Here is a 27,065-nt window from a genome sequence, read left to right as displayed (position 1 = left end):
TACTTTAATTGTAGTCGCGATCTAATTATTCAAAAGGCTTTAGTTCTTTATCGTTTCAAAATAATGGCTTAAATTCTTTATCGCGAAGTATGTGATCTTCTTGCATTTACCGATTGGGGAAACGTGCTCTCGACAAGTTTAAATTATTATAAAAAAAGGGGACAAATTAATTCATTATTCGTCGTTTTGGGACTTTCTCTTGATCGGGGGAAGCTGCCGCCAGTGTCCATCGTTCTCAATTAGCTGTTGGTCCGGCGTAGAGCACAAAGAGCTGTTCGCGCCAGAAACTTCTGTATTTGCCCAGCTTAGTCATTTATTCATGAGTCAAATCTCAATTCGCGAGCCGCGAGTCAAATCTACCTGAGTCAAATGTCCACCAACTTCTGTTATTAAATTCATTTATTTATTCTTACCATTTAAAATTAAAGTGGAGTGTGCTCAATCGTTTTAATTCTATTTTTTGAAAAAACCTTCCGACGGGCGGTACGGCCTCTCGTTAGAACCCAATTAAACAAAAGGAAAAATAAAACACAACGTAGGATCCATAAATACACTGCTCAAAAAAATTATGGGAACACTTTTTCAAAACCTGTAACTTTTTAAATAATAGTTCTAGGCAAATCAAATTTGGTATGCTTTAAGGGCATATATTTAACTAAAAAAAAATTCAAAAACAATTTTACAACTCTTAGTTACTTCTAAGTTACACTTAAAAATGTAAATTAATAACACAAAACAAAATGAAAAAAATGTAAATTATGCTTTGAATTTACGTATGAAAGCCTACTAAAGGTTGATTAGAAGCGTGATTAACTCATTAGAAGTAAAATGAGGTATCTTAGTGAAGTGCAAGTTGCTCGTGCTGTCGCCCTTATTCAGCGTGGCCACTCTATTCGACATGTTAGCAGGGATCTTCGAGTTTCCCTTTCTGTTATTCAGCGTTTATGGAATCGGTTTCGGGAGACTGGCCAATATGTTAGAAGAGCTGGACAAGGTCGAAATCGAAAAACTACGCAAAATCAAGACCGATTTCTTGTCCTTTCCTCTCTACGTAAGCGTACTGCCACAGCACGAGACCTCCTAAACGACCTAAGACGAGCACATGGAATAGACATTTCTGATCAAACTGTTAGAAACAGATTAAAAGAAGCGAATTTGAAACCAAGAAGACCTGTCCGCGCACCACGCCTTACGCAGCATCACAAACAGTAGCGGCTCGTAAAGATCAGAACCAGGTAGGCACCAGCAATTTTTTTTAAGTACGTACACTTGGTCATTTTTTCGCGTTTTATTTGGACCGTGCACCAGGTAAACGGTGGTGATGGGTATAATGCTTATTACAAAAGTGAGACGTAATTTCAAAATGTTCCACCTTTCGTTAACCTGGACGTTTGGAAAATGACATTAACATTAACAAAACAATATCATGCATTGGGTTTATTATAGAAAATATACGTACCGATATTTGGTACATTCGATTATTATATCTGCTTTAAAAAAAGGTACAGGTGATTCACGAGTAATTATGAGCTTAACGAAATTTGTGATGCAACAAACATTACATTTGGACTGATTATGAGGATAAAAAATATATTTTAATTTTATAAATCCTAGTCAACGTGCCCGGCATTACATTTGTCAAATTTAATCAAAATCATTAGGTATATGGGAACAATCAATCAAAAAAACTACGGGATACATGTATTGTTGGTTGCAACACAAATTTTGTTAGGCTCAATGTTACTCGTGAATCACCTTGTATATGCTCTAAACTTAGTCAGTTGATCGTAATAAAATGGTTAAACTTGTATTGTCCCAAAATTTACGTAATCAACAGTTCAGCAAGACCAACGTGAATGTGTAGAGCTTTCTTGCCGGGAGGGGAGATGGTGAGATAGGATGAAAAAAGGAATAGAGAATAAAAAGGAAGGATTGGGGAGATACATTTAAAAACATAATTATAATCTCAAAAAAAAAATAAATAAATAAATAAATTCTGATTTTGAACAAACGCTTCAAAATCCTTGTAAATTGTAGACTTATAGAAAGTAAAAAAATAACAAAATAAACGAGTATTTCTAACTAATATTAAATAAAAATTATTAACAAAACAAATAACAAAACAAATAAAATAAAACTGTAACGTCTCTAATGTCAAGACAAGTATTGGTTAAAGCTTTTTGTACATCAGGGGTATTCTCCGATTTTTTTGTTGACCAAAATGATCGACATCTTCAAGAAATTGTTCTGAATCGTTATCTACTAGATCTTTTTCTATTGCAATTTGGGCCATGTTATTTAATCTGTCCTGTCCTATTGTATTACGAGTGTAATTCTTGATTCGTTTTAGTACTGAAAAACTTCTCTCAACTGATGCGGATGTCACCGGTAAAGTTACAGCTACGCAAAGGAGTTTATAAAATTCTGGCATGCAAGATTGTAATCCGCTATCATGTATGAATTTAGTCATTTCGGCAGGTGTTTTAGAATCTCCCAGCAATTCATCTCCATAAACAACGAGAAGTTCATTTTTCAATTGATCCCGATCAAAAAAGTTATACTGTCTCAACAATGACTTTATTAGTTCGTCGGGGAATGCTTTAGCATAAAAAGGAAATTTGGAAACATTTAGCAAATCAAAAAAATGTAATTTCTCTAAATCGGAAAACCTAATTTCTATTTGATTAATAACCGTGTCTAATATTTCAAAAAAGATATGTCTCAATTGCTGTTGTTTATCTGGTAACTCATCATTTCTGCGACGCTTCGAAGTTGATTCGTCTATATCTAGATTGCTGTAAATACTATTGAAAAACCTATCCGAACTCCTAAATTCACGTAATTTAGATAGAAGTGATTGTAAATGCTTTCTGGCTCTAGTTATATCAGTAAGTTTGTTTTGCAAAATTGAAAAAATTACGTCTGTTTGCTCAAAAATTAATTTAAACGTCTCCAAAAAAAAAAAAAAAAATTATAATTCTGTAGACTATTTTTCAAACCCAAAGCCTCTCTAATTGATAAATCGTCAAAACTATTATTATTAATAATAAAATCAAAGACCTCAATCAATTTGTGTCTATGGGAATTTACTGTGAAAATTGCACGGGAAGTAAAATTCCATCGAGTTGGAGCATTAGTAGGTAAGCGGTTTCCACAAATTGCATCTAAAACATTGGTACGTTTTGTAGATTTTGAAAAATAAGCTGAAAATCCAGACAAAGTAGAGAAAAAAATACGTACTTGTTGGATTGAATTACATGCTTTACCCATTACTAAATTCAATGCATGTGCATAGCAGTTCGTAAAAATGGCCTGAGGGGCAAATGATTTAATTTTTGCTTGCAAGCCATTTAATTCACTCGCCATAACTGCAGCACCGTCGTAAGTTTGCGCAATCAATTTATTCTTTAAATCATACTTGTTAAACTTACTGATTAATAATTGGAATAAATGTTCTGCCGTTCTCCCAGTGCTAACATCAAAAAATCCCATGAACCTTTCTACAATTTTGCCAGAAATCAGTATCCTTCTCTACAATTTTTTTTAAGTTAACATCACGTTTACTAAATAATCAAACTAATTCTTTAAAATTTCCGCGGTTGGAAGATCCTTTGCCTTCATCGTGTCCTCTGAACGACAACTCTTGCTTGCACAAAAAAATTGCAATATCAATTAGACTCTTGATAATTTCCCGATTTTCCCGTACGTTAATGTTAAACTTTTCTATTTCCATTTTCCGAGCGGTGTCTATTACGGTGGCAATGTTTTGTTTGCCGAAAAGAACGAGTTTACAAGCAGAAGCAATATGCTCTTTACTCTTATTGTGCTTCTCTAATGCACGCCCTAAATTTTTTAAATCAGAATACCCCGTTTTCGTCCAAACTGTCTCATTATTAGTCACGAACACGAATAGAATACATGGCCAACAAAAAAGTTTTTTAAGTAATTTACTGCCAACAAGCCAATCGTATTTTCCGTACCACGAATTATTAAATGCCCTATTCTGTTTACCAGTAGTTACTAAAGTTTTACTTAGATCAGGACAGGGTCTCTTTAACTGTTTAATGTAAATTTTATCTTCGTAGTAAAGTTTACAAAACCGGCATTTATTTATCAAAAAATCAACAATATCTTCCGAATTTCTAACATCGACGTTAACAGGAAGGACAACCGCCTCTTGTTCTTGACTGGTACTTGCCATTGAGATCATTTTTATTATTATTATTATTATTATATTAAATTGCTACTTACCTACTTACCGTCACTAGCCTGCATAACCTAACCAAAACTAAACCGCAGTGTTTAACAACAACATTTAAATTTCAACGACTTCTGTTCGAGGTCGCGCTGAAGAAACGTAGGGGCAAGTCGGGTATATACGGCCACTTAAGGTAATTATTTTAGTATGACGAAATTAAAACGAAAAATATATTTCTTTTTATTTTAACTTAAAGCTTATACATTTCTGTAACAGTAAAAAAATAAGTAAACAAAATTCTGTCTTAATAATTAACATAAAAAAATAAAATCAAAACATCAACAAAATCGGTATTATCCGACAGTATCGGAAAATGCCGGCCATGTTGCAGGTTAATACCGACCTACCATTTTAGCGACAATTATCACATTTGTATCCTATAGCAGATTCAGCATCCGTGCAGGCTGCGTGTGCCCAGTTTCTGCAACTATTGCAGCCATACCATAGCTCACCATCTTTACCAAATTCACTGCAGAAAATGCATACGTGCTCTTCTACTTCGCATTCTGTATAAACTTGCGGAATGTTTGAGCTGGAATTAGTCTTCATGTTTCTTTTGGTTTTGGTTTGTATCGCTATACGCTTTTTTGCTGTCTTCCTTTTGTCCACTTCTTCCTTGTTTCTTCTTTTTTTTTCACGTTCCTCTAAGTCAACTTTGTTGGGTGTGGCAGTAAAAATAATAGAACTCTTTTTTGACACTCTTCTAACTTTGGTAGATTTATCTTCTTTTCTTACTGGAGCAGGGCTTATTTCTGAAATAGGGACTTTACACACTACTGTCTTGTCGTTTGTAAAATCTTCATCATCAGATATTTCTGCTAATGCGACACTCTCATCTGAATCTGTAGAATCGCTCAATGTTCTCCTTTTATGCTGCAAAGCTGGTGGTTGCTGTTGAAGACCTGATGTAGAGGGTCTGTGTATATCTTGTGGTGGAGTAACATTGCCAGGAATGGGAGCATTCTCATTAGGCGGTGCAAAATCTTCATCAGGAAATATATTTTTATCAAAAGGAAAAATTCCTGTCGACTGAAAGCCTTTTACAGCCTTTTCTATTGTAGCTACACGACCGTAAGCTTTGGTAAACAAGGATGCCACGTTGTCTTGTAAAATTTTTTCATAAGAATTCATCTTCAAAAAGACACCACATTCCTGATTGTAGGCACTTTTCAGTGGCCCATAGAATGTCACGTCCAGAGGCTGCATTCTGTGGGACGTATGTGGAGGAAGAGATACGACAACAATGCCGTTTCCTTGCAGAAATCAAAGGCTTTTAATGTTGTGTGGGTTAAGTGGTTGTCCATGATTAGTAGTACGGGGTTAGCAATTGCAGAATTGGTATGTTTAGAGAAATGAACTAACCAATCGTAGAATAGGTCCTCCGTTATCCATCCGGATTTTGAACATTTGTAAATTGATCCAGGGGGTCCATCTTTACACAGATGTGGCGGTAAACGTTGTCTTGGATAAATAAATAATGGGGGAATATAGTTTCCTGTTGCACTCATTGCACATACCACCGTAATATTTTTCCCCCTTTCTCCGCTTGTAATGGCACCCAACCTTCTCATTTTTTTTGCAGCCAACACCTTTTCGGGTACGTGAACGTTGGTGATGCCGGTCTCATCTACATTGTATATTTTTTCCGGAGTAAATTTATATTTTTCGTAAACTGCTTCAAGATTAGTGAAAAATTTTTGAACATCAGTTTTATTGAATGCATTTATCCGGTTTAGTGAAGTCGGTTCTGGCTTTCTTAAAGACATGTCATTATTTCGACGTAGAAATCCGTAATACCAGTCTTTTCCTGCTAGTTTAGTCACAGTGTTGAAGGGATGTTTTATACTATTTTTTTCAGCAAACTCGTAACACGTACGTCGTAGTTCCAGTTTTGTCAAACCATAAAACATATTTGCCAACATCTTAACATGATTCGCTATTTCTGATTCTATTTCTTTGGTAAAAACGGTACGTCGACCCATCCTAGATGTTGAAGTGCCTTGTTTCAGTTTATCCCATAGAGTCGAGTAAGGAACATTGAATTGACTTGCCGCTTTTCGCACTCCTAGTCCAACATCTTTCACGGCGTTTATTGCTCTCTTCATGTTATCTTCCTCCCAACTATTCCTTCCGGTCTTCCGTTTATATTTCTGTGGCATTCTATAAACAATCTTACATTAATTCGCTTGTCTAAGAGTTGCGGGTAATCCCGGCCGGTGTGGCCGGTATTGCCCGTTCTACACACTTGCAATAGATTTTAACCTGTACAAAATTATTGTACCTTATATTTTGCGTTTTAATGACACATGATAATTTAACATGTACATAAGCTTGACTGAACTAAAGCAAAGTATTATAAATGAAATAGTTTTTGAGCTTACCTTAGTTTTCAGCCGGCAAAACTTATAGCAGAATTGAACATTTTACAATTTAATTGATACTATCGACATCTCACGTCGTAGCGCCGTAACTACCAATCTGATATTGTCATTTCCTCATTCCCAACACACCCATTGAGAAAAAATGCAGAAATCTGTTATAAAACTGTAAATATTCGGGTGATCGCGATTTCCCCCTGACCGCCATTACCCGATTTGCCCCTACGCATGGGCATGATTCACGCACGCGCCGCCGCCGCTTCCCAATCTCTTCGACAAACCCATTGTGTTCATTAATCGCTCATAGTCACAATAATCATAATGTATAATAAAATTTTACGACCACAATGAAAATGACAAAACTACCGACGCTTAGCCTCGAGTTGCACTTTATTAACACGCAGGAACCAATAACAGTGTATGACGGGTTGATGGTATTCAGTTCTTAATTCTTATTATACCAAATCACACAGCTTAGGCGGAAAAATGCAGTGGCAAATCTTACGGTGCCTCTACGGTACGCTGAACGCTCTGAGTAAGTGTTCTGTGGTCTACGCGCTGCAGTCCGAAGCGAAGGCGCCGAATGCAAAACGCGCTAAATACAAATACATAATCAAATTAACACATGCAACAGTTATTCTTCGATAATAATAATTAATTCAAAGTAGGTACAAAATAAAAGTGTACATACAAACAACAAAAATATTTTCATACTAAAAAAAGTCAAAAATTATCTATTGCAAAAGATTTTGGTTAGTAAAGTATTTGGTGAGGCACTGCCTTACCTGCCTACCCAGAGAAGCCGCCACTGATCACAAAGCAGCGCGAATGAGGTTTGCTCTGGATCACAGAGATTGGCAACTTCGTCACTGGACGCCTGTACTGTTTACAGACGAGCCCAGATTTCGTTTAACTCGTTGTGACGGTCGAGTACGTGTATATAGACGTCCTGGTGAACGCTACACAGCCGCTACTGTATAGGAAGTGGATAGATTTGGTGGTGGATCTGTGGTGGTTTGGGCTGGAATCAGTATAGACAACAGAACTGATCTTGTTGTGGTTCCTGGTAGACTAAATGCCATGAATTACATCGAAAATATCTTGGAGGACCATGTGGTGCCTGCTGCATATGGCGTCGGCCAAAATTTCATCCCAATGCAGGACAATGCAAAGCCACATACCGCCGGCATCACCAGAAACTTTTTACAGGAACGTGGAATTCAGGTCATGGAATGGCCGGCGTTAAGTCCTGACCTAAATCCTATTGAATACGTGTGGGATGAGCTTGACTGACGTCTTCGCAAGCGCCGTAATCCACCACTAACCATACAGGAACTGACACAAGCCCTGATTGAGGAATGGGAAAGCATACCCCAAGACTCTCTTCGCAGACTAGTGCGAAGCATGCCACGCAGGTGTGAGGAAGTGATTCGTACTCGTGGAGGGTATACACAGAATTAAACCTCACCAATCCACAGAAAACCCGACTACCATCGATACTATGACAGTCGTTTCCACTTTGTTTTGCGTTATTAATTTACATTTTTAAGGGTAACTTAGAAGTAACTATGAGTTGTAAAATTGTTTTTGTAATTTTCTTAGTTAAATATATGCCGTTGAAGTATACCAAATTTGATTTTCCTTGAACTCTTATTTAAAAAGTTACAGGTTTTGAAAAAAGTGTTCCCCTAATTTTTTTGAGCAGTGTATTTCTTTTCTCATTATTTTTGTTTCGTATTTTTCCGCAAAATTTCATCCGAGGAAATGCGGTAACCAACAATACACCAAATGAGGGAGAAAAAAAAATCATCGAAGAAAAGTCAAGGAAGTCCAAATGTTTCAGTATTGAACCCCCACCATCTCTCTCTCTCGCCGTTCTGTTTTCCTTGACGCACGTGGCAACGGGTTAAGACTCTGTATCAGTCCAGATTCCTTCAGATTCTAAAAGATTTTTCTTAGTTTTTATGCACATGAACAGTGATTGATTAATAAGTGAGGTGAACAAATGGAGATCTAGGATCTAGTCTTGGATGTACGGTCGGTGGAAAAAAACAGAATGTGTCGTAAAGACGCACGATAGAAGTGAAACTTTTGTATCACAGGGAAACATTGTAATTATACATCAATCACTTTTAAATAGCATATTCACAACAAAATTGTATATTTTAATGAAGAAAATAAATTATAAAGAACGATAACACTAAACAATATCGAAATGCGTAACTCATTGTTCATTTTTAAGCCTCCAAATCAAAGAGAAGACATTATCGATAAATGCCGTGAGTATGACAAAGACAGAGACACTGCTCCCACTCGACCCAATAGTGTTTACCCCCACCACTTTTCGTCACACAAAAAGGTTGCCGATCAGAATTTCAAGACCCTCCCATAAAAAGTTTCACTTCAAAAAAAAAACTGGAACAAAATGACAATTGTTCAAATCCAAATTTGCACCTTAATTCAGGCTTGCTAACAAATAGGTTAACTATGGTATGATGATATATTAAGACAAAAATGCCACGTGTGACACTTACAAACAACATCAATTCGAATTTCAGATTTAATTCGTTTTCAGTTCCTTTTTTAAATCCACACAATTATTTATAAAAACACGTAGGTAAAGGTAAGTTTAATACTTACATATAACGGGTGTTTTTTAAAATTTGGCGTTGAAGAGTCGATTGTGAATGCACTATACGGATAGCGGATCACCGATCAGCTGATTAAATCTTACGCTTTTATACGAGTGGTGCGTTCTCAATCGACTCTCCAACACCAACTTCGACGCCAGATTTAAAAAAAACTAGGGCTGGGAATCGTATTCGAATAGCTGACTATGTAAAATTCGAATATTCGAATAATTCCAATAATTACTCGAAAAAGGGGCGTATTCTGTAACTGCTCCGCTCAATTTTAAAGGCAGTTAAATTAAGTTGTCATAGCAATGACCAATCAGGGCTTGAAATTTTAAATTTTAAAAGACGTTAAAATTTTAACGCCCCTTTAAAAATTACAGAATACGCCCCTAATCGTTCGAATATTCGAAGAAAGTAAATTCAGGATGGATTGGGTATTTCATGGTCAAATAATTTTATTTTTTGGCTATGTTGGTTCTCTGCATCTCACTGTGTACCTCTTAAGACGAGTAGATACGTACTTTTCTTATGGAACTTTCAATGTATAGTGCTAACACTGTAGCTTTAGCCCTAATGAACATATTTTCATGGAAATCATCTCATTAAAAAGAGCAAACCATTCCCTACAAATCGGCTTGAAAATTTTTTAAAAATTCTTTTTTTTTTATTATTAGAAAACGTAGCCGATATTTTCGTGAAATTGATGGTTCCTAGTTACAACAATGCAAAACCAGATTGCGGATATATTCTTAAGCCAAAATGTAGACTCACTGCTTTAAAAATGATAGGTTCAAACCCGGTAAAAATATTTTAATTAATAAACTCACTACAGTGTTGCACAATTTGCAAGGTAAAACTTAATTTGCCGACGATGAATTACAATTACAATCCCCAATAATAAGTCTACCGCAAGCGGGGGCCTTAGAAGCTACTTGATGGATTTATGATGTACCCAAACCCTCCTATACCTGGTTTCTCTTTATAGTACAGATAAAGTATTCCATTAGTCTGGATTTTCATTTCATGTCTTTCCATTTTGATTACGGCCTGTGTTCGTTACTTGCTTCTTTATTGTGTTCTCTTGTTTAGTTGTTTTGTTTTACTTGTGTACCCGTTAACGTGGATAGTGTTTATTTGTAGTACAGGTCGACAAGAACAGCTTGGCGAGTGACGCAGTGGACTGAAATCCCTCCCACTAGCGGAGCGCACTTGTCTGTTGGGTCTAGAAGTGTTTAGATCGTGTACAAACGGGCGAAAATCAGCGCTTCAAGCTTCAAGTGAATAGCATGTCCGGGCTGTTTTGAGCAGATTTGCCTCGTTGAGTGTACCGTACCTACAACCATAGCCATATCCTTGTCTTACAGAGACTCGCTCGTTGCCTCTTGTGCGCATCTCATACGCCAAGCTATTCTGGTCAAGCTGTACTTTTAGTGAGACTATTACTAGTATTTTATTAATTGGTGACGTAAGTACAATCGCGGCCATCCAAAAGTGAACGATAGCTTGCGAAAATTTCCGTATTTTTCGTTAAATTAAATCAGGCTGTATTCATTGGCGTTCGTGCAGCAGGCGTTACTATTTTAATAATAAAAAGTTGTAATAAATAATTTTTAATAAAAATGAGACTGAGAAGTAATTAATACATTATTAAAGTGAAAGTAAACTTTAGTAAAGAAACCTTTTCAACACCTATTCGTATTGGCCTCTCAAGCCTGTTTTCTTGCCAACGCCTCTTTATATTGAAGATGCAAGTCTTACTGCAATGTAATTCTCTGGCCACAGCAGCCAAAGACCAATTTTCTTCTAGCTTTGCAATAGCCCTAGCTGTCTGAATCGGAGTGAGATGTGGCATTTAAAAAAAATAGTTTCAATAATTTTTTTATCGCTAGTGTCAAACTTTGACATTTTAGGACGCCTATGATTTAAAGTGAAAATCAAACTATTAAAAAAAACGTTCACTTTTGGATGGCCGCGATAGTACGTGTATGTGATAAAATATCTAAGTTTTCTACACCTAGTAATTCTACTTTTTCTTTCAGAGGTTAGATACTAGGAATTTATTTCTTGGTCTTAATATGGCCAAAGCTAATAAAAAAATTATAAAAAGACTTACAAGTAGAAAACGAAATAGAGGAGGTACTCGAAACCTGACAAATTGGAAGAATAAACCAAAAGTGAGTATTTTTACCTAATAATTCAACTTGTATGCAAATGGACACATTTTTATTTACCCTCACTATGGGAATTAGGTTCGCGTTTAAATTCTGGGGGGCTTTTATGTGAATCGTATTAATACGAATACGACTCCAAGTAACAAATAAAATATTTTCAAAATGGCGACACTTTCGGAAATACCGGAAATCGACGCCATCTCTGTTTTTTAAAATGGAAAGGCCTCATTAACATATGTATGCCTATGTCCAGCCTTTTTGGCGTAATTTCAATTTTTTGAAAAAAAGATTCTTTTTTTTTATCAACCAATCGTTTTATTTGAATTTTTATTCAGAAATAGCATTGCAATAAATAGTAGATATGTAACAATAAAATTAACAAAAAAATATTTTAATGAAATGTATGCACCGTTTGCATGCGACTTTTGCATAAAAATTCAAATAAAACAATTGCTTGATAAAAAGAAAAGAGTATTTTATTCAAAAAATAGAAATTACACCAAAACAGCTGGGAATAGGACACAATGTTAACAAAAGTAGCCTTAAAATTAAATTTTACATTTATATCTAGTCTCAGAAATGGTAGTTGCCATTTAAAAAAATGAAGTTTCATATACAGGGTGATTCTGAAATAGGTTTGGAAAAAAATGTGGAGTATCCTTGACACAAAATAATTCTGCGTAAATGACTTTTGCAGGTGAAATCAAAAGAATGGAAATTACCCTATATCCTTGTATTTCCAACGCCTATGAATAATGAAAATTTGTCCGAATTTGTTCACTTCATTAGCAACCATTGTTACATCAACTCCACAATAAAGTCGTTGGTGCAAGCACACTGTTATGTAAATGTTTCCATGGAAATGATCGAGAGGAGTAAGGTTACGTTTGTGACTGACGGGCACCTTTGATTATTATTGTTGCTAAACTACCAAGATAATCAGGTAATCACCTTTATTTTTTCAATCATTTGTATCTCGAAAACGAAAAAACTTTTATAAGAAATGAATTCTTCTCATCATCACCAATTACCGGTTTTTTTCCAAACTTATTTCAGAATCATCCTGTATGTACAAAAAACCATACTGGAAGTTCCACGGGTATGGAATCCGACATAATCGTGGAAGGATTTAAATTTAGTATGAACATGTATGGCATAAAATTTCATATGTTGATCGGTGATGGTGACAGTAACACTTATAAAAAAAATAATAGAGCCAGGCCTTACAACAATATCGTCGCCTCAGAACAACAGTAGGACATGTCCGAAATCTTAGTTCTGAGTAAAAGGCGATTTTTAATTTTGTCATTAATTGATTCTCGTATAGCTCGGTCACTACTGCATGAATTTATTCAAGATTTTGGTCATTATTATAACTTTTGTTTAAAATTAAATTAGTGTGTAATACACGGTAATTACCATTACACGAAGGTAATAAAAGTAATTTGTCCTACTGTTGCTGTCAACATTCGTGAATTTTTGTAGGACATCCAAGTAAATGAGGAACTTATCTTAGTGTTTCACTGAAATTATTGATCACTTATCCAGTACATTGCTCACAAAAAGGGCAGTTTTATCTCCGTTTAGAATTAGTTTAATACATAATTTAAATAAATTGTGACCTCTTTAGGTTATTATTTAAAAAATTTAATTAAAAAAAATTGTTTATTAACCTACACAAATAATGTATAACTACTCAGAATTATCATCGTCATTATTACAATTTTTTTCAGGCTAATTCCTTTTAGAGACATGAAGAACTGATGATGTTTCTTAGGAATTAAATTCTGTTCACATAAACTTAACAGATCGTTCTTTTTGTTAGTTTGAATGGCGGGTGGTTCACTGTAGGCTGGAATCCACGCAATTTCACCTCTTTTGGTTCGTGTCTTTTTTCTTACATCTATTACATTGTAATTTTCTTCTGTGTATGATCTTTTGTAAAAAAATTTGTTGAGATTTTTCTTTTCTATAGTGACAACTTTGATTTCATTCCATGACACTTTTTCCCCTTTTTCATTGATATTAAAATTCTTTCCCACTTACTGCTTTCCAATCTAGGAAATCCTCTGTTGACATTTCGGTTACATAATAAGGATTTCCTTTTTTCTTTGCCGATTTTGCAATAGTTACAAGTTCGCTTGGTACATACAGTGGACCACTTTTCAGAATTCGATTTCTTTCTTTTTCTATGCAAGAATGCATGGAATCTCCTTCATTTTCTGTATGTCCCACAATCAGATATTTATGTGTGATTCGTTCCACATCGAATTTTTCTATGGCATACAGGTACATAGACATTAAATATTTGTTTTTGTTTTGGGCTGAGCAGTTATCACTATAGAAAATTATCTCCTTCCCCACACAATATTTTTCTATGTACTTAAAAATGCAGGTTGCTATTTCATTTGCCCCTCTTTTGGCTTCTCCCTCATGCCACATGTAGCAAAATCCGTTCTTTTCAGAGATATTAAAAATCGTAAAAGTGTAGACGTTTAATTTACTTTTATAATAAAATGTCGACACATTTCCATTGGGTAAAGGAGTAACGGCCTGCAAATCGAATGAACAAAACATTATCTGTTTATTTGTCAAAGCTGTCTCTTTGCCATTGTTCTTTTCCAATCTTGCCAACGTCTTTTCTTGTTGATGTTTTTCCATGTCTTCTTTCTTTGCAACTTTTTCATCTTCGCTTAAATTTTGGTAAATTTCGCATACGGAACAGAGATCTTTTTTTGGTTTGGCACAAAAAAATTAAAAATAAACTGGAACAATTTTATATGAAGTGTTATCTACCTGAATTAATTGATCCTAGAACATCAAGAAATATGCCAATAAGAGATAATAAATTAAATATTTAAAAATAATTGAAAGTTCTGTTTTATTTTTTATAATAGACTAGCTGACCCGGTGAACTTCGTATCACCTACAATCGCCGTTCGTTAGGCTCGCTAAAACTCAAAAACGTCTTTACCGATTTGAATATTGTTTTTTGTAACTTTTTGATTAGCTATAATCAGTCCTATTCAACCGTTTACAATTCCAATGAATTTAATGTTTTTTTATGTACATCAAACATAAATAAAGGGTGTTTTTTTAAATTTGGCGTCAAAGTAGGAGTTGGAGAGTCTGCTTCGAAAAGATATTTGCACTTTGATCTTGTTGCAAAAACACTCACATGTTAGTCGTCAATTGGAGTGTCTTCACATGCCGCCACAAAGTTGATGATGATGACTTTAAGCACGCGTTTAGTTCGCTGATTTGCATGTTTAGTGGCAATTTCAAGGCAGAATGTGCAGTTCGTCTGCCTTCTAACAAAGTCGCAGCTATTCCAGTTGAAGCCAATGCTAGGGCAACCTCATTTTGCGATCTGATCCTCGCCAAAAGCAATGAAATTAGGAACGTTTTTCCAGTCCCTCCGGGAGCATCGAGGAAGTAAATTCCACCAGTTCCATTGTTCACAGCTTCTATCAAAGAATCGTACGCAATCCTTTGTTGTTCATTCAATTTTGGAACAGTTGTACGAACTGCTTCGGCCAATGCTTCGGTGTCGTACTGTTGTTCTCTTCCTAACTCGTGGTTAAATACATCGTGCATTGGACGATTAGGTGATTCCATGCCTAAACACGACAATACTTTATTTGCCATTAATAAGCACGTATCTTCTATCATGATCAATGTCTCATTGTACATTTCTGCAGTCATTTGTAGTGTGGAATTTAAAGTTTGAGAGCGCACACAATGCAAAATATCCTCAGACATGTCATCCCTATATTTCACCCACAAATCTTTCGGATTCGAGGGGAAACATGTTGATATGATAATCGCAAACAATGTGCGAATTTGATGCGGCGATGAAGATATGACAGAATCCTTGAGCGTATTATCCCAATGCGAATCGTTCTCGAGCAATTGTAATAGTTGACACGCCTCACGGTAAGTCGCACACAGATGTCCATTAACTGTTCTCAGTTGTTGAAACGATGTAGGACCACGAACATTCACCAACAACAATCGAAGATAATAACATTCGTCTTTGTTTGGATGCACAGTGTAGATTCGACCCAGAGCGTCTGAAGTAAATACATTTGGATGTCCTTCAACTGGTGTTCCTTGTTTCCGACGCTTAAAACGATTTCGCTGATGCGTTCCATGTGTAGTAGCGTGGCATTTCAGCATACATCAAAGTGCGAGCGAAAGCATCTGTTTGACAAACTTAGAAGAAACTTGATAATGTTGTCGACGGTGGCCGTGTCGCTCTGTCCTCCGCGTTTTCTCGATTGAAATACACTCGTTGTCCATTTTCTAGATGAACTGCCAAATGGACTACTGTAGGGTGTCTTTCGTGGATCGCAAAATGAAAAGATGCGCCAAATTGCCTCGTTGCTGCTTACATAGCGACCCATCTGATACTGAGATACTTCGTCATTTGCATTTGTTACAGTGAAAATGGCCATATCGCTGCCTTTGTTTACATAAGTATATATTTACATATGTGGCTCAAAATCACCAAGGTGGCAAATTTGCTTCGCCAGCAAATTACAAAAATTACCATTTTATTGCACAAGTGAACATTAGTAAATACTAAAATTCATTTGTTTTAACTGTACATCATACAATATACTTCAAAAGTAAATAATATAAAAGAAAATTAAAGCAATTTTATTTAAGAATTAAATCTATTTTAAAATCAAAATTAAATGGTAATAATTTAATTAAAGTAGTTAATACATATGCTGTTCCATTACTGACCTATTCTTTCGGTGCTATAAAATGGTCCAAAACTAATTTACAGAATATAAACATTAAAACTAGAGTTCTTTTTACCAAATTTAGTAAACACCATCCTAAATCTGCTATTGAAAGATTTAATTTACCACGCGAAAACGGTGGTAGGGGTTTTTCAAATCTAGAAATACTGCTACATAATCAAATTGCTTCACTAAAAAATTATTTCCTCAATAGAGCTCGTGATAACACCTTTTTTAATGCTTTGGTTTCAGCCGATAAAGGCTACACACCTTTAAATTTAAGTGATAATATAATTTCAGATATTGTTAAGCCAAATATACCTGACACTATAGCAAATATAAAACAGAAGTCTTTACATGGGAGATACTTTAAAGAATTGGAACAACCAGAAGTTAATATTCAGGCCTCTCATGCATGGCTTAAGAAATCAAATATTCACCCTGAGACGGAGGGTTTTATATTTGCAATACAAGATCGTGTTATAAATACAAGAAATTATAAAAAACACATATGCGGTTTACAATCGATAATTGATAAATGTAGGATTTGCGGAACTGAAGGGGAAACAATTGAACACATCATTTCTTCTTGCACCGTTTTGGCTCAAAGCGAATATAAAAAACGTCATGATATATTCGCTAAAATTATACACATGAATTTAGCAGTTAAATTCAATTTATTAAAGGATACACAACCACATTATAGTTATACACCAGAAAGTTGTTTGGAAAATGACAGTTACAAGTTATATTTTGATAGAACATTTTAACTGACATTCATATTAAGCATAACAGACCAGACATTATAATTTTAAATAAACAACAAAAGCAAGCATATCTTTTAGATATAGCTGTTCCAAATTCACATAATATAACACAGACATATAACACAAAAATTAATAAATAATAATTTCAGCAACGGGAATAGTACCGCAATCTCTTTTTAAAAATTCTGGATTTAGATAACACATTGGTAGTTGAAATTCAAAAAGGTATATTGTTATACTCATGTCACATCGTGAGGAAGTTCCTTAAAATTGACACAGAACATAATACACAACAAAATCAAAATGCGGAGGCGAGACGCCGGTAATTATGTTGATAAGCACTGCACTATTACTTGATAGTAATATCCGTAATAGTGTATGTATTCCGGCAAAATTGCCGTGCCGCCGGGTGGAGGTGGGATACGAATATTTAATATTATTTCAAGATATATGTATGGAAAGTCATTTCGAGAACGCGTCCCAAGGATCGATCCTCAGAAATATACACCAGGAATTCCCATAAAATAAACGATATTTAACAGTTTCCACTATTTATCAGCGGCCAATTTTATTTAACATCTAATTTTTTGAACTATTATTCAAAAAATCTAATTAATTTAAATAGAAATATGCTTAAATATTTTGTCCGACAAAATATGCATCATTTCAGTGAACGCAGTTGTAACTAGCTGAAAAGAATTTATAATGAACACAGCCTTTAGGTGCTAGCCGCAGTTTGTGGTAGGAGATGATATAACCGGCCGTCATAAGTGTTTTTCGCCAAATTAATTATAATTAAGTGATAAGTACCTTTCAATTCACACTATTTACAGAGCGTACATCAATAGGTCATCATTCCGGGAATGCCTTTATAAGTTTGGAATATTGAAAAAATCTTTTTAGATTACAACATTAAAACAATAACCTGAAATATTTTACACTAACCATGTCAGACCGCGTCGAAAATGGCTGCCGTCAAAAAAAAACAGCGTTTAGTTGAAAACGTCATTTCGTGAACGGTCATTTCGGGAACGTTCCCGGACATGATGGCATGTTCTCAAAATGATAATGATGTTCCCAGGATGACTGTTTCATTCCTGGAGTGACATCTGCTATTGCAAATTCTCAATAATTGTTTATTTTGTGTTTACACAATTTTTAACAAGATATTATACTTGTTGTTTTTATCATAGCAATATGGCACCACGAGGCTGAAAATACCAAAACAAGGCCGAAAAAGTTGCTTAAAAAAAGATAGTTTGTCTTATTTGCGCCGAAGAAAAAAAGCTAATGCTAGAAAAAGAAAGTTCTCGAAATGACGATTTTTTGCGATGGCTTTTTTGAAAAACAAATTAGAAAAAAATTAATGTGTTTTGTGCTTGCCCAATTTAAATATTATTTATACACAAGTTTAGTGACGATTTAAGCTAATTTTCATAATCATAGCTTCCAAACTTGTAATTTGCCACCTTGGTGATTTTTACCCATGTACTTTATCGACTTGACGGAGTTACAGTATTCCACATTGATGTGAGCCTCAAAAGCTTTGGACAATATTGGCGAGTATGGCACAATCCAACGATTGTCTACATGAACATCTTGTCCTTTTACCTTCACAACTACCGATCGCCCATTGTCTTCAACTGATCGCCGACGATACATTGTGTATCCGTCATTACCTGTGATAGTGTCCGCAATCAGGTCTCTTGGGTATCGCTTGGAGCACTTACCGTCGATCATACAGGGTGAGTTGTTGTTGAAAACTTCGCAAGGTCCATGTATCATGTTTTTAGTCAGTATTACATGCAATTTTGGGTCAACTGTTTCATCGGGGATTTCAGCTGAAATGATGGAATCAATTTCATCTGGCCTGATTTTGTCAACTAACCAAACTACAATGTGCGCATGTGGCAGACCACGCTTTTGCCATTCAACGGAATAGGTACATCCAACAACGAATTTGGCCCTACACACGATGCTTTATAATGAAATTCATAAGAGATTTTAATGGGGCCACCTTAAGGGAAAGCATGAATATTATTTTTATTTGGGTGAGTTTGTTTATCATTATCAGACAAAGTTAAACTTTAACATATTTCTTATCAACCTGAATCCAGAGATACGGACAATTTTAAAAATTTTGAGATTTATAATGAAAATAACTCAACCCTACAGATGGTCTCATTACCCCAGGGTCTGGGGTATTGAGACCACGCCTGGCCTGATTACCCCAAAACCAATTAGAATTAGAATTAGAATTAAAAAATGTTGTTATCTTTGATTATTATTCATTATTACAAAAATCACACATATAATCATTAAGTTAGTGTATCTGCCCCAGTACAGTCTTTATGCGCCCATTTCCCGCATATGGGGCACCTGAACCAAGTCTCGCGACCTTTACCATGGTCACCACAAATAATGCAATTTTCACCATCATGATCCTTATTGGTGGTTCTTTTATAATGGAGAATCATCTGAAAAAAGGAAAAACGCACATAAACCACTTTGTTTTGTGGGTGGTCTTATTGCCCCATTATTTGACTCTTAAAAACATTTTAAAAATATAATAATCTGTAATATTCAATAAGACAATCAAATACATACTAACCTGTGTTAAAATAATCTTATATTAAAGTCAAAAATTTTCATTGCAATATCTTTATTTAAATTATTTTTATACTTACTTTTATTTACACCCAAAATTAGATCAAAACTCACGCTTTGGCTTTTTATTTTATAAAACACCAACTGATGTCACCACAACGACGATTTTTGCTATACAACTTATTCTTCCTTCTAGAAGATGGCAGCATCCTATTTTGAAGGAAATAAGAACGCGGTTTTTAAAATATAGGGGTGGCCTTATTGCCCCTGGTGGCCCCATTGCCCCGGTTTCCCCTACGCTTAGAGGTATTAAAATCACATATTTTAAAAATTAATTATTTAATCTTCTCTACTTACCTGTTACTTGATTAACCATTTTGATGTTGAAGTGGTATCCGTCTTCCCCCTGCCAGAAGATTAATGTAAGTCCTGTGCGTTTCGGATATACGTTTCAATTAATTATTTCAAGGATGAAGCACGATATCTCTAAATTGCAAATTTTCTCCGACAATAACAATAGCCACTTCGTCGATTGTCGGTGAATTAAACCTTCTCGCGTGCTCACCCGCAGGTGTTTTATCAGCCCTGATGACGATATTATGGCTGTCGGATGGCATCCGATCTAATGCAATTTTGAACATTTTGACTAATTCGTTGTTCTGATGAAGAAACGTTTACAATTCTTGGACAATGGTTCGCTTCATTGTTGGATTGTAAGCACAACGCCTATCAATTTCCGCATCCGAATTGCCCATGAAATAAATTTCTAAGAATTGATGATCCGCATCTGGTGGTGGTAACAGGGCTCCTAATAAGTGATATATTTGTCCTTGGATCTGTAATCGTTTGAGAAATTGAGAAATTATTCTCATACAATTTTGAATGTTACCAAAAACTATTACGTTGTAACTACCTCGAAAGTGGGCATGAAATTGTCCTGTACGATATGAGTTGCGGCAAACCACGTCATTTGGAAACAACTGTTATATTTTTGAATGTTGGCCAAGAAATGCTTAGAAACACTTCCCATCCCAGAAACTAATGAGCGTAATGGATCTGGTGGTGGGACTAATTGTGGCAATTTTACTTTTCCACCTGCACAACACAATCCAGTAGATTCACCGCTAATTGACATTTCTCCAATTGCTACTGATTTGTCGGCACCATAATCGATTTCCGGATGGTATACTCCGTACGGTGATAGATTGCACGTTTTTAAATTCTAGTTCCAAAACATAAAGCAGTGAAAAATACTAAACTCTCCATCTCAATTGTTTCACGTTATGTAGAAAACCGTTGTATCCCTGCAGATTAATTCCCGCCAAACCAGTTTCTGTGTCTGTCTTCTGTCAAAAAACCTGCAATCTATCAGAGTACGGAGTTAGTGGAATGCTGCTCGTTCCAGGTTCACAGGAGCACTGCCTCGGCGTAATCGGTCATGTTCATTTTGTCGTGCTCGCTGTTGTTGTGATTGATGTGCACGAACTCGTTGCATTCTAAGCCTATCCGCTTCATTGTCAGTAACTCTCAAACGCAATTCGGACATACCAATACGACTATTCTCATTAGAGGTAGCTCGTCGTACATTTGATTGACTTCGACGACCTATGTCACCTCGTCTTCTCCTCGGCATTGGAAACAATAAGAGTCAAGCGTGTACTCGTTACAAAGCATTAAAGTAAAACCAAAATATATAGTGACAGATAGCGACAGATGACAGATCAAAATAAACAATCGCGAAGTGTCCCGTCATTTTCCATACAAAATTACCAGAGAATGCATACAAAAATTTTAATTTTTGCAGTTTGCCCGAATTTTTCGAATTTCTTTGTAATTGTCCCGATTTTTTCTTTCCTGAAAACTTTTTCACGACTATAACGAACAAAACAAAAAAAAATAATTATGCATATCCATCACAAAAAAAAGCACTTTCAGTTTTTCCCGAATTTTCCAATTTTCCGGGCAACTTTTCCAATTTTTTTTTTACATAAAAACCTCATAAGGATTATTACGAACATTAAAAAAAAATAGCCAAATCGTTCCAGCCGTTCCCACAGAAAAAAAGCACTTTCAGTTTTTCCCGAATTTTCCAATTTTCCGGGCACCTTTTCCGATTTTCTTTTCTTTTTAAACCACCCCTGAAGTAAAGCGAACAAAATAAAAAAATAAATATTCAAATCGGTCAAGCCGTTTTTGAGTTTTAGCGAGACGAACGAACGGCGATTCATTTTTATATATATAGATTGCTTTATTATGGGGGCCACACACAGAGGGAAGAGTCAAGACTTGAATGCACACGCCACGGGGTACAGGTAAAACTCCGTGTGTGTGGAGAAGAATTTGGCACGCGCATTCAAGTGAAGTTGGAATCAAGACTGTCTTGATTTTTGGCGTGCGCATTCAAACCCGCGCGGGGATGGAGTGCGCCCGTTCTAAAGGTGCAAATCATGTAAATCATCATTACAATAAGCAGGGGTTGGTTTGCCGGGTTTATTGCTTACTCTAACGAATTACTGCTGTTTCGTACGTTCCCATTTCGTGCGTTACTGAAAATATTCCAGTCGGGCGTCCGTCGTCCCAAGTCTTTACCTGCGGCGAGTGCCGTTTCGTGCGTTGGTCCGCTGACAATGCGGGATACGGTCATGTACCGAATACCCACCCAATATTTTTAATCAAAGACATTATATTGGGTGTTTTCTTTAATTTCACCTTGTAGTAGGCCTTGAACAGTCGACTGTGAACGCACCACTCGTGTAAAACGTAAGATTCAAACAGCTGAACCGTGATCCGTAATCAGTAGATACAGTGCGTTCACAATCGGCACTTCAACGCCTACTATGGGGTGAAAAAAGACCTATCTACATACTCGTATTTACTATGTTTCGCTGTCAAATAATGTTATCCAAAACTCTTAAAGTTGGGATTGATTTCGTTCACTTGACTATAGATTTAGCATAGAATAAGGTACACTTAGCCTTAGGCTTTATAACAAACTTCTACTTATTTTATAAGTACACCTAAATATCTGAGTGCATTTAAGTCCAAAATAAATGTGTTTTCCACTTTTCACATTAGACGTGAAGAGATTTTATTATAACTTTTTTCTGTTTTGCGTTTAGAATAAGTCTATTCTAGCACCCAAATGACGTCATTTGAGTGCTTTAATAGGTCGTTGGAGTCTTAGAATAGACTAGTAAAATTTACTGTATTGATGTTGGTAGCGTGAAGTGTCAACTGACAGACGTCAAAAAATAAATCTCGTAGAGAACAAAGCAAATTAATAAATAACAATGAACAAAACGTTTAATTTTCATTCTGGGATTTGGACTTCTCCGGCAGTAAATTTTCTAACGTCTTTTGTGCAGTTTGCGGCGGCGTTAGTGATAAACTTTCTTCAGCATTCATTTTCAAACATCAAATGCGAAAATAAAAAAAAAACGGACGTTTTAAATTAAACCAACATAATGCGAATTTAGCGTAGAACAGATGTTCAATTTATCTCTTCCCGCCTTACGGTTTAGCAATCGGCAACACATAATACATTGCACAGTTATCTTGGTGGAAATTATTTATTTTTTAAAATAAGAAACATAGCTAGCCAAAGTGAAACATTCAGTATGCCACAAAGTGACATAACGCATAACCTAATAGCTTAAACTAGAGTTCCTCTATTTACAAATTTTTTAAGTATTTGATGACTGATGTCATCCATGACGGTAATATTCAATGCAACCTTTTGAAAATTTTCAAAAACTTTTTTTTTTAAACATAGCAATCTCCGAAAAGTAAATTGTGTTGCCTATTTTGTAGTTTTAAGGCGGGAACCGATAAAATGGGCACAGTGTAAATTCAGTATGGATTTGGTCAAGGTCAAATAATTTTATTTTTTGGCTATGAGGTTATGTCTTGTAAATAGTGACATGCAGGGAACCAACATAATGCGAATTTACCAATGCTCAATAAACGCTGTTCAAACATTAAAAAACCATTGTGGTGCAAATAACACAAATTTTTCATGACATTTCCTATAACTTATCACAGTGACAGATAAATCATTTGCACCAAAATGGTTTTTTGATTTTTGAACAGCGTATACAACGTGAACGGTGTATAACTTCGAATAAATATTCAAGTGACTATTCGAATACCAAAATCCAAGAAAGTCCCAGCCTTAAAAAAACACCTTTATAGTAAGTACATTCATTTTTATAATGACGAACCAGAATTACTAAATTTAGTAACTTTTGTCGTGTAAACACACCTTCTTACCGCGAATTTTGGCTTTTAAAAAGTTAGGTTATGGGTCACGTCATTTGCTTCTACAATTTTGTACTTTTTCATTACGTTTCTATTATCTCCATGAGTAATTTCTTTTATTTTGTTGAAAGCCTGCTGCTGCTTCGTCTGCTTGCTTATTGATGCTCTACTCCGTTTTGGAAATTCATTCATTATGGCAGCGACAATAATATGGCAATTTAAATCGTTGCCAATTGTCCAATTTTTATTAACAAAAAAAAAAAAGTTCCAGCTAGTTCGTCATTACAAAAATGAATTTACTATACCTACAGGTGATTCTGAAATAAGTTTGGAAAAAAAATGTGGAGTATCCTTGTATAAAATAATTCAAATAAATCAAAAGGATGGAAATTACCATAGGTTGATGTAACAATGGTTGCTAATGACGTAACAAATACGGACAAATTTTTCCTATTCATAGGCGTCGAAAATACAAGGATGGGTCTATACCTATTTGTCCGAATTTGTTACGTCATTAGCAACCATTGTTACATCAACTCCATAATAAAGTCCTAGGTGCAAGCACACTATTTTGTAAATGTTTCTATGGAAATGATCTAGAGGAGTAATGTCATATGTAAATATTAAAGTTTGTGGCTGACGGGCACATTTTACCTTTGATTATTGTTGTTGCTAAACTACCAAGATAATCAGATAATCATCTTTAACCTAGCAGCGTACTAGCAATTTTGACCAAATTTTAAATTTTTAAATCATTTGTATCTCGAAAACGAAAAAACTTTTGCAAGAAATTTTTTTTGTCGATGACTTCTTCTCATCATCACCAATTACCGTTTTTTTTTTCAAACTTATTTCAGAATCACCCTGTATATTGCATATCGCATATTTGTTTAAGCCTTACGGTCCAGAGACAATTCAAAACTGACAGTTTCAAAGAAAATGCAAGTTTTGGGTGTATAATGGTTTCAATAAGACTTCAGATTTTTTCAAATCCTGGTTTTTGAATTTTGGGGGCACTCACAATTGTGTTATGTCGGAGTGTATCAGTAATACGCAATCGTCATTGTGCCCCAATTGTGAGTGTTGTGAGCGTGTAAATGCGGAATTTAAATTTGATAAAATATTTAAAATTTGTTATAAAATGTTTATTTACTATGAAGTTTTATAAAACAGTTTTGATTGTTATTTAAATATGAAAAAACGTTACATTTGGTGCAGCGCACTCTGGAACGGCTACTGCAGGATTCCAAACGACAAAATAAAGGAATTCGGCCAGTGTTGGAAATTATCTTTTGTCTGTACAGGGAATAGGTGGCGGTCCTTTGCATTATGGCTGAGACTCTGTTGCTCTCAGTAGGACGTTTCCTTGTTCCACTTAATAAATATTCCCCTATTTCTAATTTAAATTGAAGCAAATCTAGTATATTCTTTGACTGATACTTATTTCGTTTACAATCGTTTCTCTACTCCATTCAGCTGTTGACGATGGTCAAATCAAAATGATGCAGAAAACCTTAAAATGTCCATTTAAAAGTTTTGAAAAATGTTCCGTAACATTCCATCATCTAGTCACAGAAATCTAGCCCTCCCATTTTTTCATTATATGATTTTACTACTTTTGGACAAGGAACATCGACATGCTGTTTGGAAACTTTATTCCATCTTTCGACATTACTAATTGGGTCTACTGCAGAGGCAGTTGAAATCATTAATACAGATTTATTGTCCCTCCATTTGGTGATACACGTTTTATTACCGTTTCGATCCACTTCTTGACTGTCTTCTCTTTTCATGACTTTATCCTTTTTGAAAGTGTTCCTTTTATTGGGTTGGATATAATCGTAGCTGTTCCTTCTATTTTTTGTTCATGCAATATCTCAAATAAAGACACAGTGGAAAAATATCGATCAAAATAAATAAAACTGTTTTCTGGAATGGTCTGAATTAGATGGAGTACAACTGATGGCCCAAGACCAACGTCCTTGTTCACAAGTGAAGTTGTAGACCCTTGATATATTTCAAAGTCAAATACAGTGCTGTCTAACGTAGTGATGAGAAAATTTTTCAGACCCACTGGTCAAGGTTTGTTTTACACGAATTGACGTACCGGACACCTCCCAAGAAATGGTAATTTGTTCATCTATTGGAAATGAACCTACATATCTTTGTATGCCGCGACACTTATCTCTGATTAAATGTATCATTGGTTGCAGTTTTTTACGTGTTTCATCGGAAGCTGCAAGATTGTTAACAACGTGAAAATTGACTCTAAGGAGATAAAATCTATCCCGAGGTATAGCATTTGCGACTATTTCTAACTTAAACTTTTTGCTCCAGTACATGTGAATTCTTGGGTATTTAATACAATCAATAATGGCACGGGTACCAAACAACTTTTTAAATTCTTCAAAAGATACTGAAGGTTTTAATTCTCTACCATTTTGTTGTAATTAATATTGAGCTGTATGCATACATAGCTCCCAGTTCAAAAAAGTCTTCTCTCAAGTATCGCTGAAGGGGAAGAATACGCCAGTGGTGAGAGCCAAATTCTAATTTTCACATTTGGCGCTCTTCACGAAATGCTGTGTTTGGTACAAAATTTTTCTACGTCGTGTTGGCTTCTTTGGTACCTTCTCATAATAGGTTTACAACAGGGCAACGACAGTTTTGTCAACAGTAAATTTACGACACTTGAAAGGACAAGTGGTGCCCGAATACTTATTCTATTTGTGCAGATATATGGCATAATAATAGGTAATAGTGTAACGTTTTCACACTCTGTGGATCGACGATTTAAAGAAACCCATCCCAATTAACTTATTTAACGATTTATTTTAACACCTCTAATTTACACTAGTTCGCTCGGGATTTCAAGAGTCGCTGTTCCATTACCTTTTAAAAAATTGTGAAAATATTTTCCAATAATTAAAATAAATTAAGTCAAAACTATAACCTTTCAGCCCGTATGGCTTAGAGACTAAAAAGATAGATATTTTTTTTTACATTGGTTATTACTCGTGTTAGTGCAATTAAATTGGACTTTGCATGTCTGTGATGGAGGCTGTAATTGAAAGTTCTAAAACAAATACCGTTCAATTTGATGTGGAGGGAAATATTTAAAATACAGGGTGTTTGGGGTATAAGGTAACAAACTTCTCCTGTGTAAAGAAATAGACAAAATAAAACTTTTATTCTAGTAACATTTTTTAGTATGTGTTATAATTTTCTAGTAATAATTTT

At 35.3% G+C, this 27,065-nt stretch overlaps 1 long non-coding RNA gene across 2 annotated transcripts in view; it reads left to right on the top strand.

Moving 5' to 3' along the window:
- Window positions 1-27,065, top strand: part of LOC138140525 (uncharacterized) — a 180,903-nt gene that overhangs the window by 102,774 nt on the left and 51,064 nt on the right. The window contains exons 3-4 of one of the 2 annotated variants that reach the window (XR_011162561.1): window positions 18,478-18,706; window positions 18,759-19,530. The exons of the other annotated variant lie outside the window; for it this stretch is intronic. This is a non-coding gene — a long non-coding RNA (uncharacterized lncRNA). Of the gene's footprint in view, window positions 1-18,477; window positions 18,707-18,758; window positions 19,531-27,065 lie in introns of those variants that run through there. 2 annotated transcript variants of the gene reach the window in all.

Source organism: Tenebrio molitor, chromosome Y (assembly GCF_963966145.1).
Source record: "Tenebrio molitor chromosome Y, icTenMoli1.1, whole genome shotgun sequence".
Lineage (NCBI taxonomy): Eukaryota > Metazoa > Arthropoda > Insecta > Coleoptera > Tenebrionidae > Tenebrio > Tenebrio molitor.
Note: the sequence above shows the minus strand (reverse complement) of the source record. Positions and strands in the feature narration are given on the sequence as shown.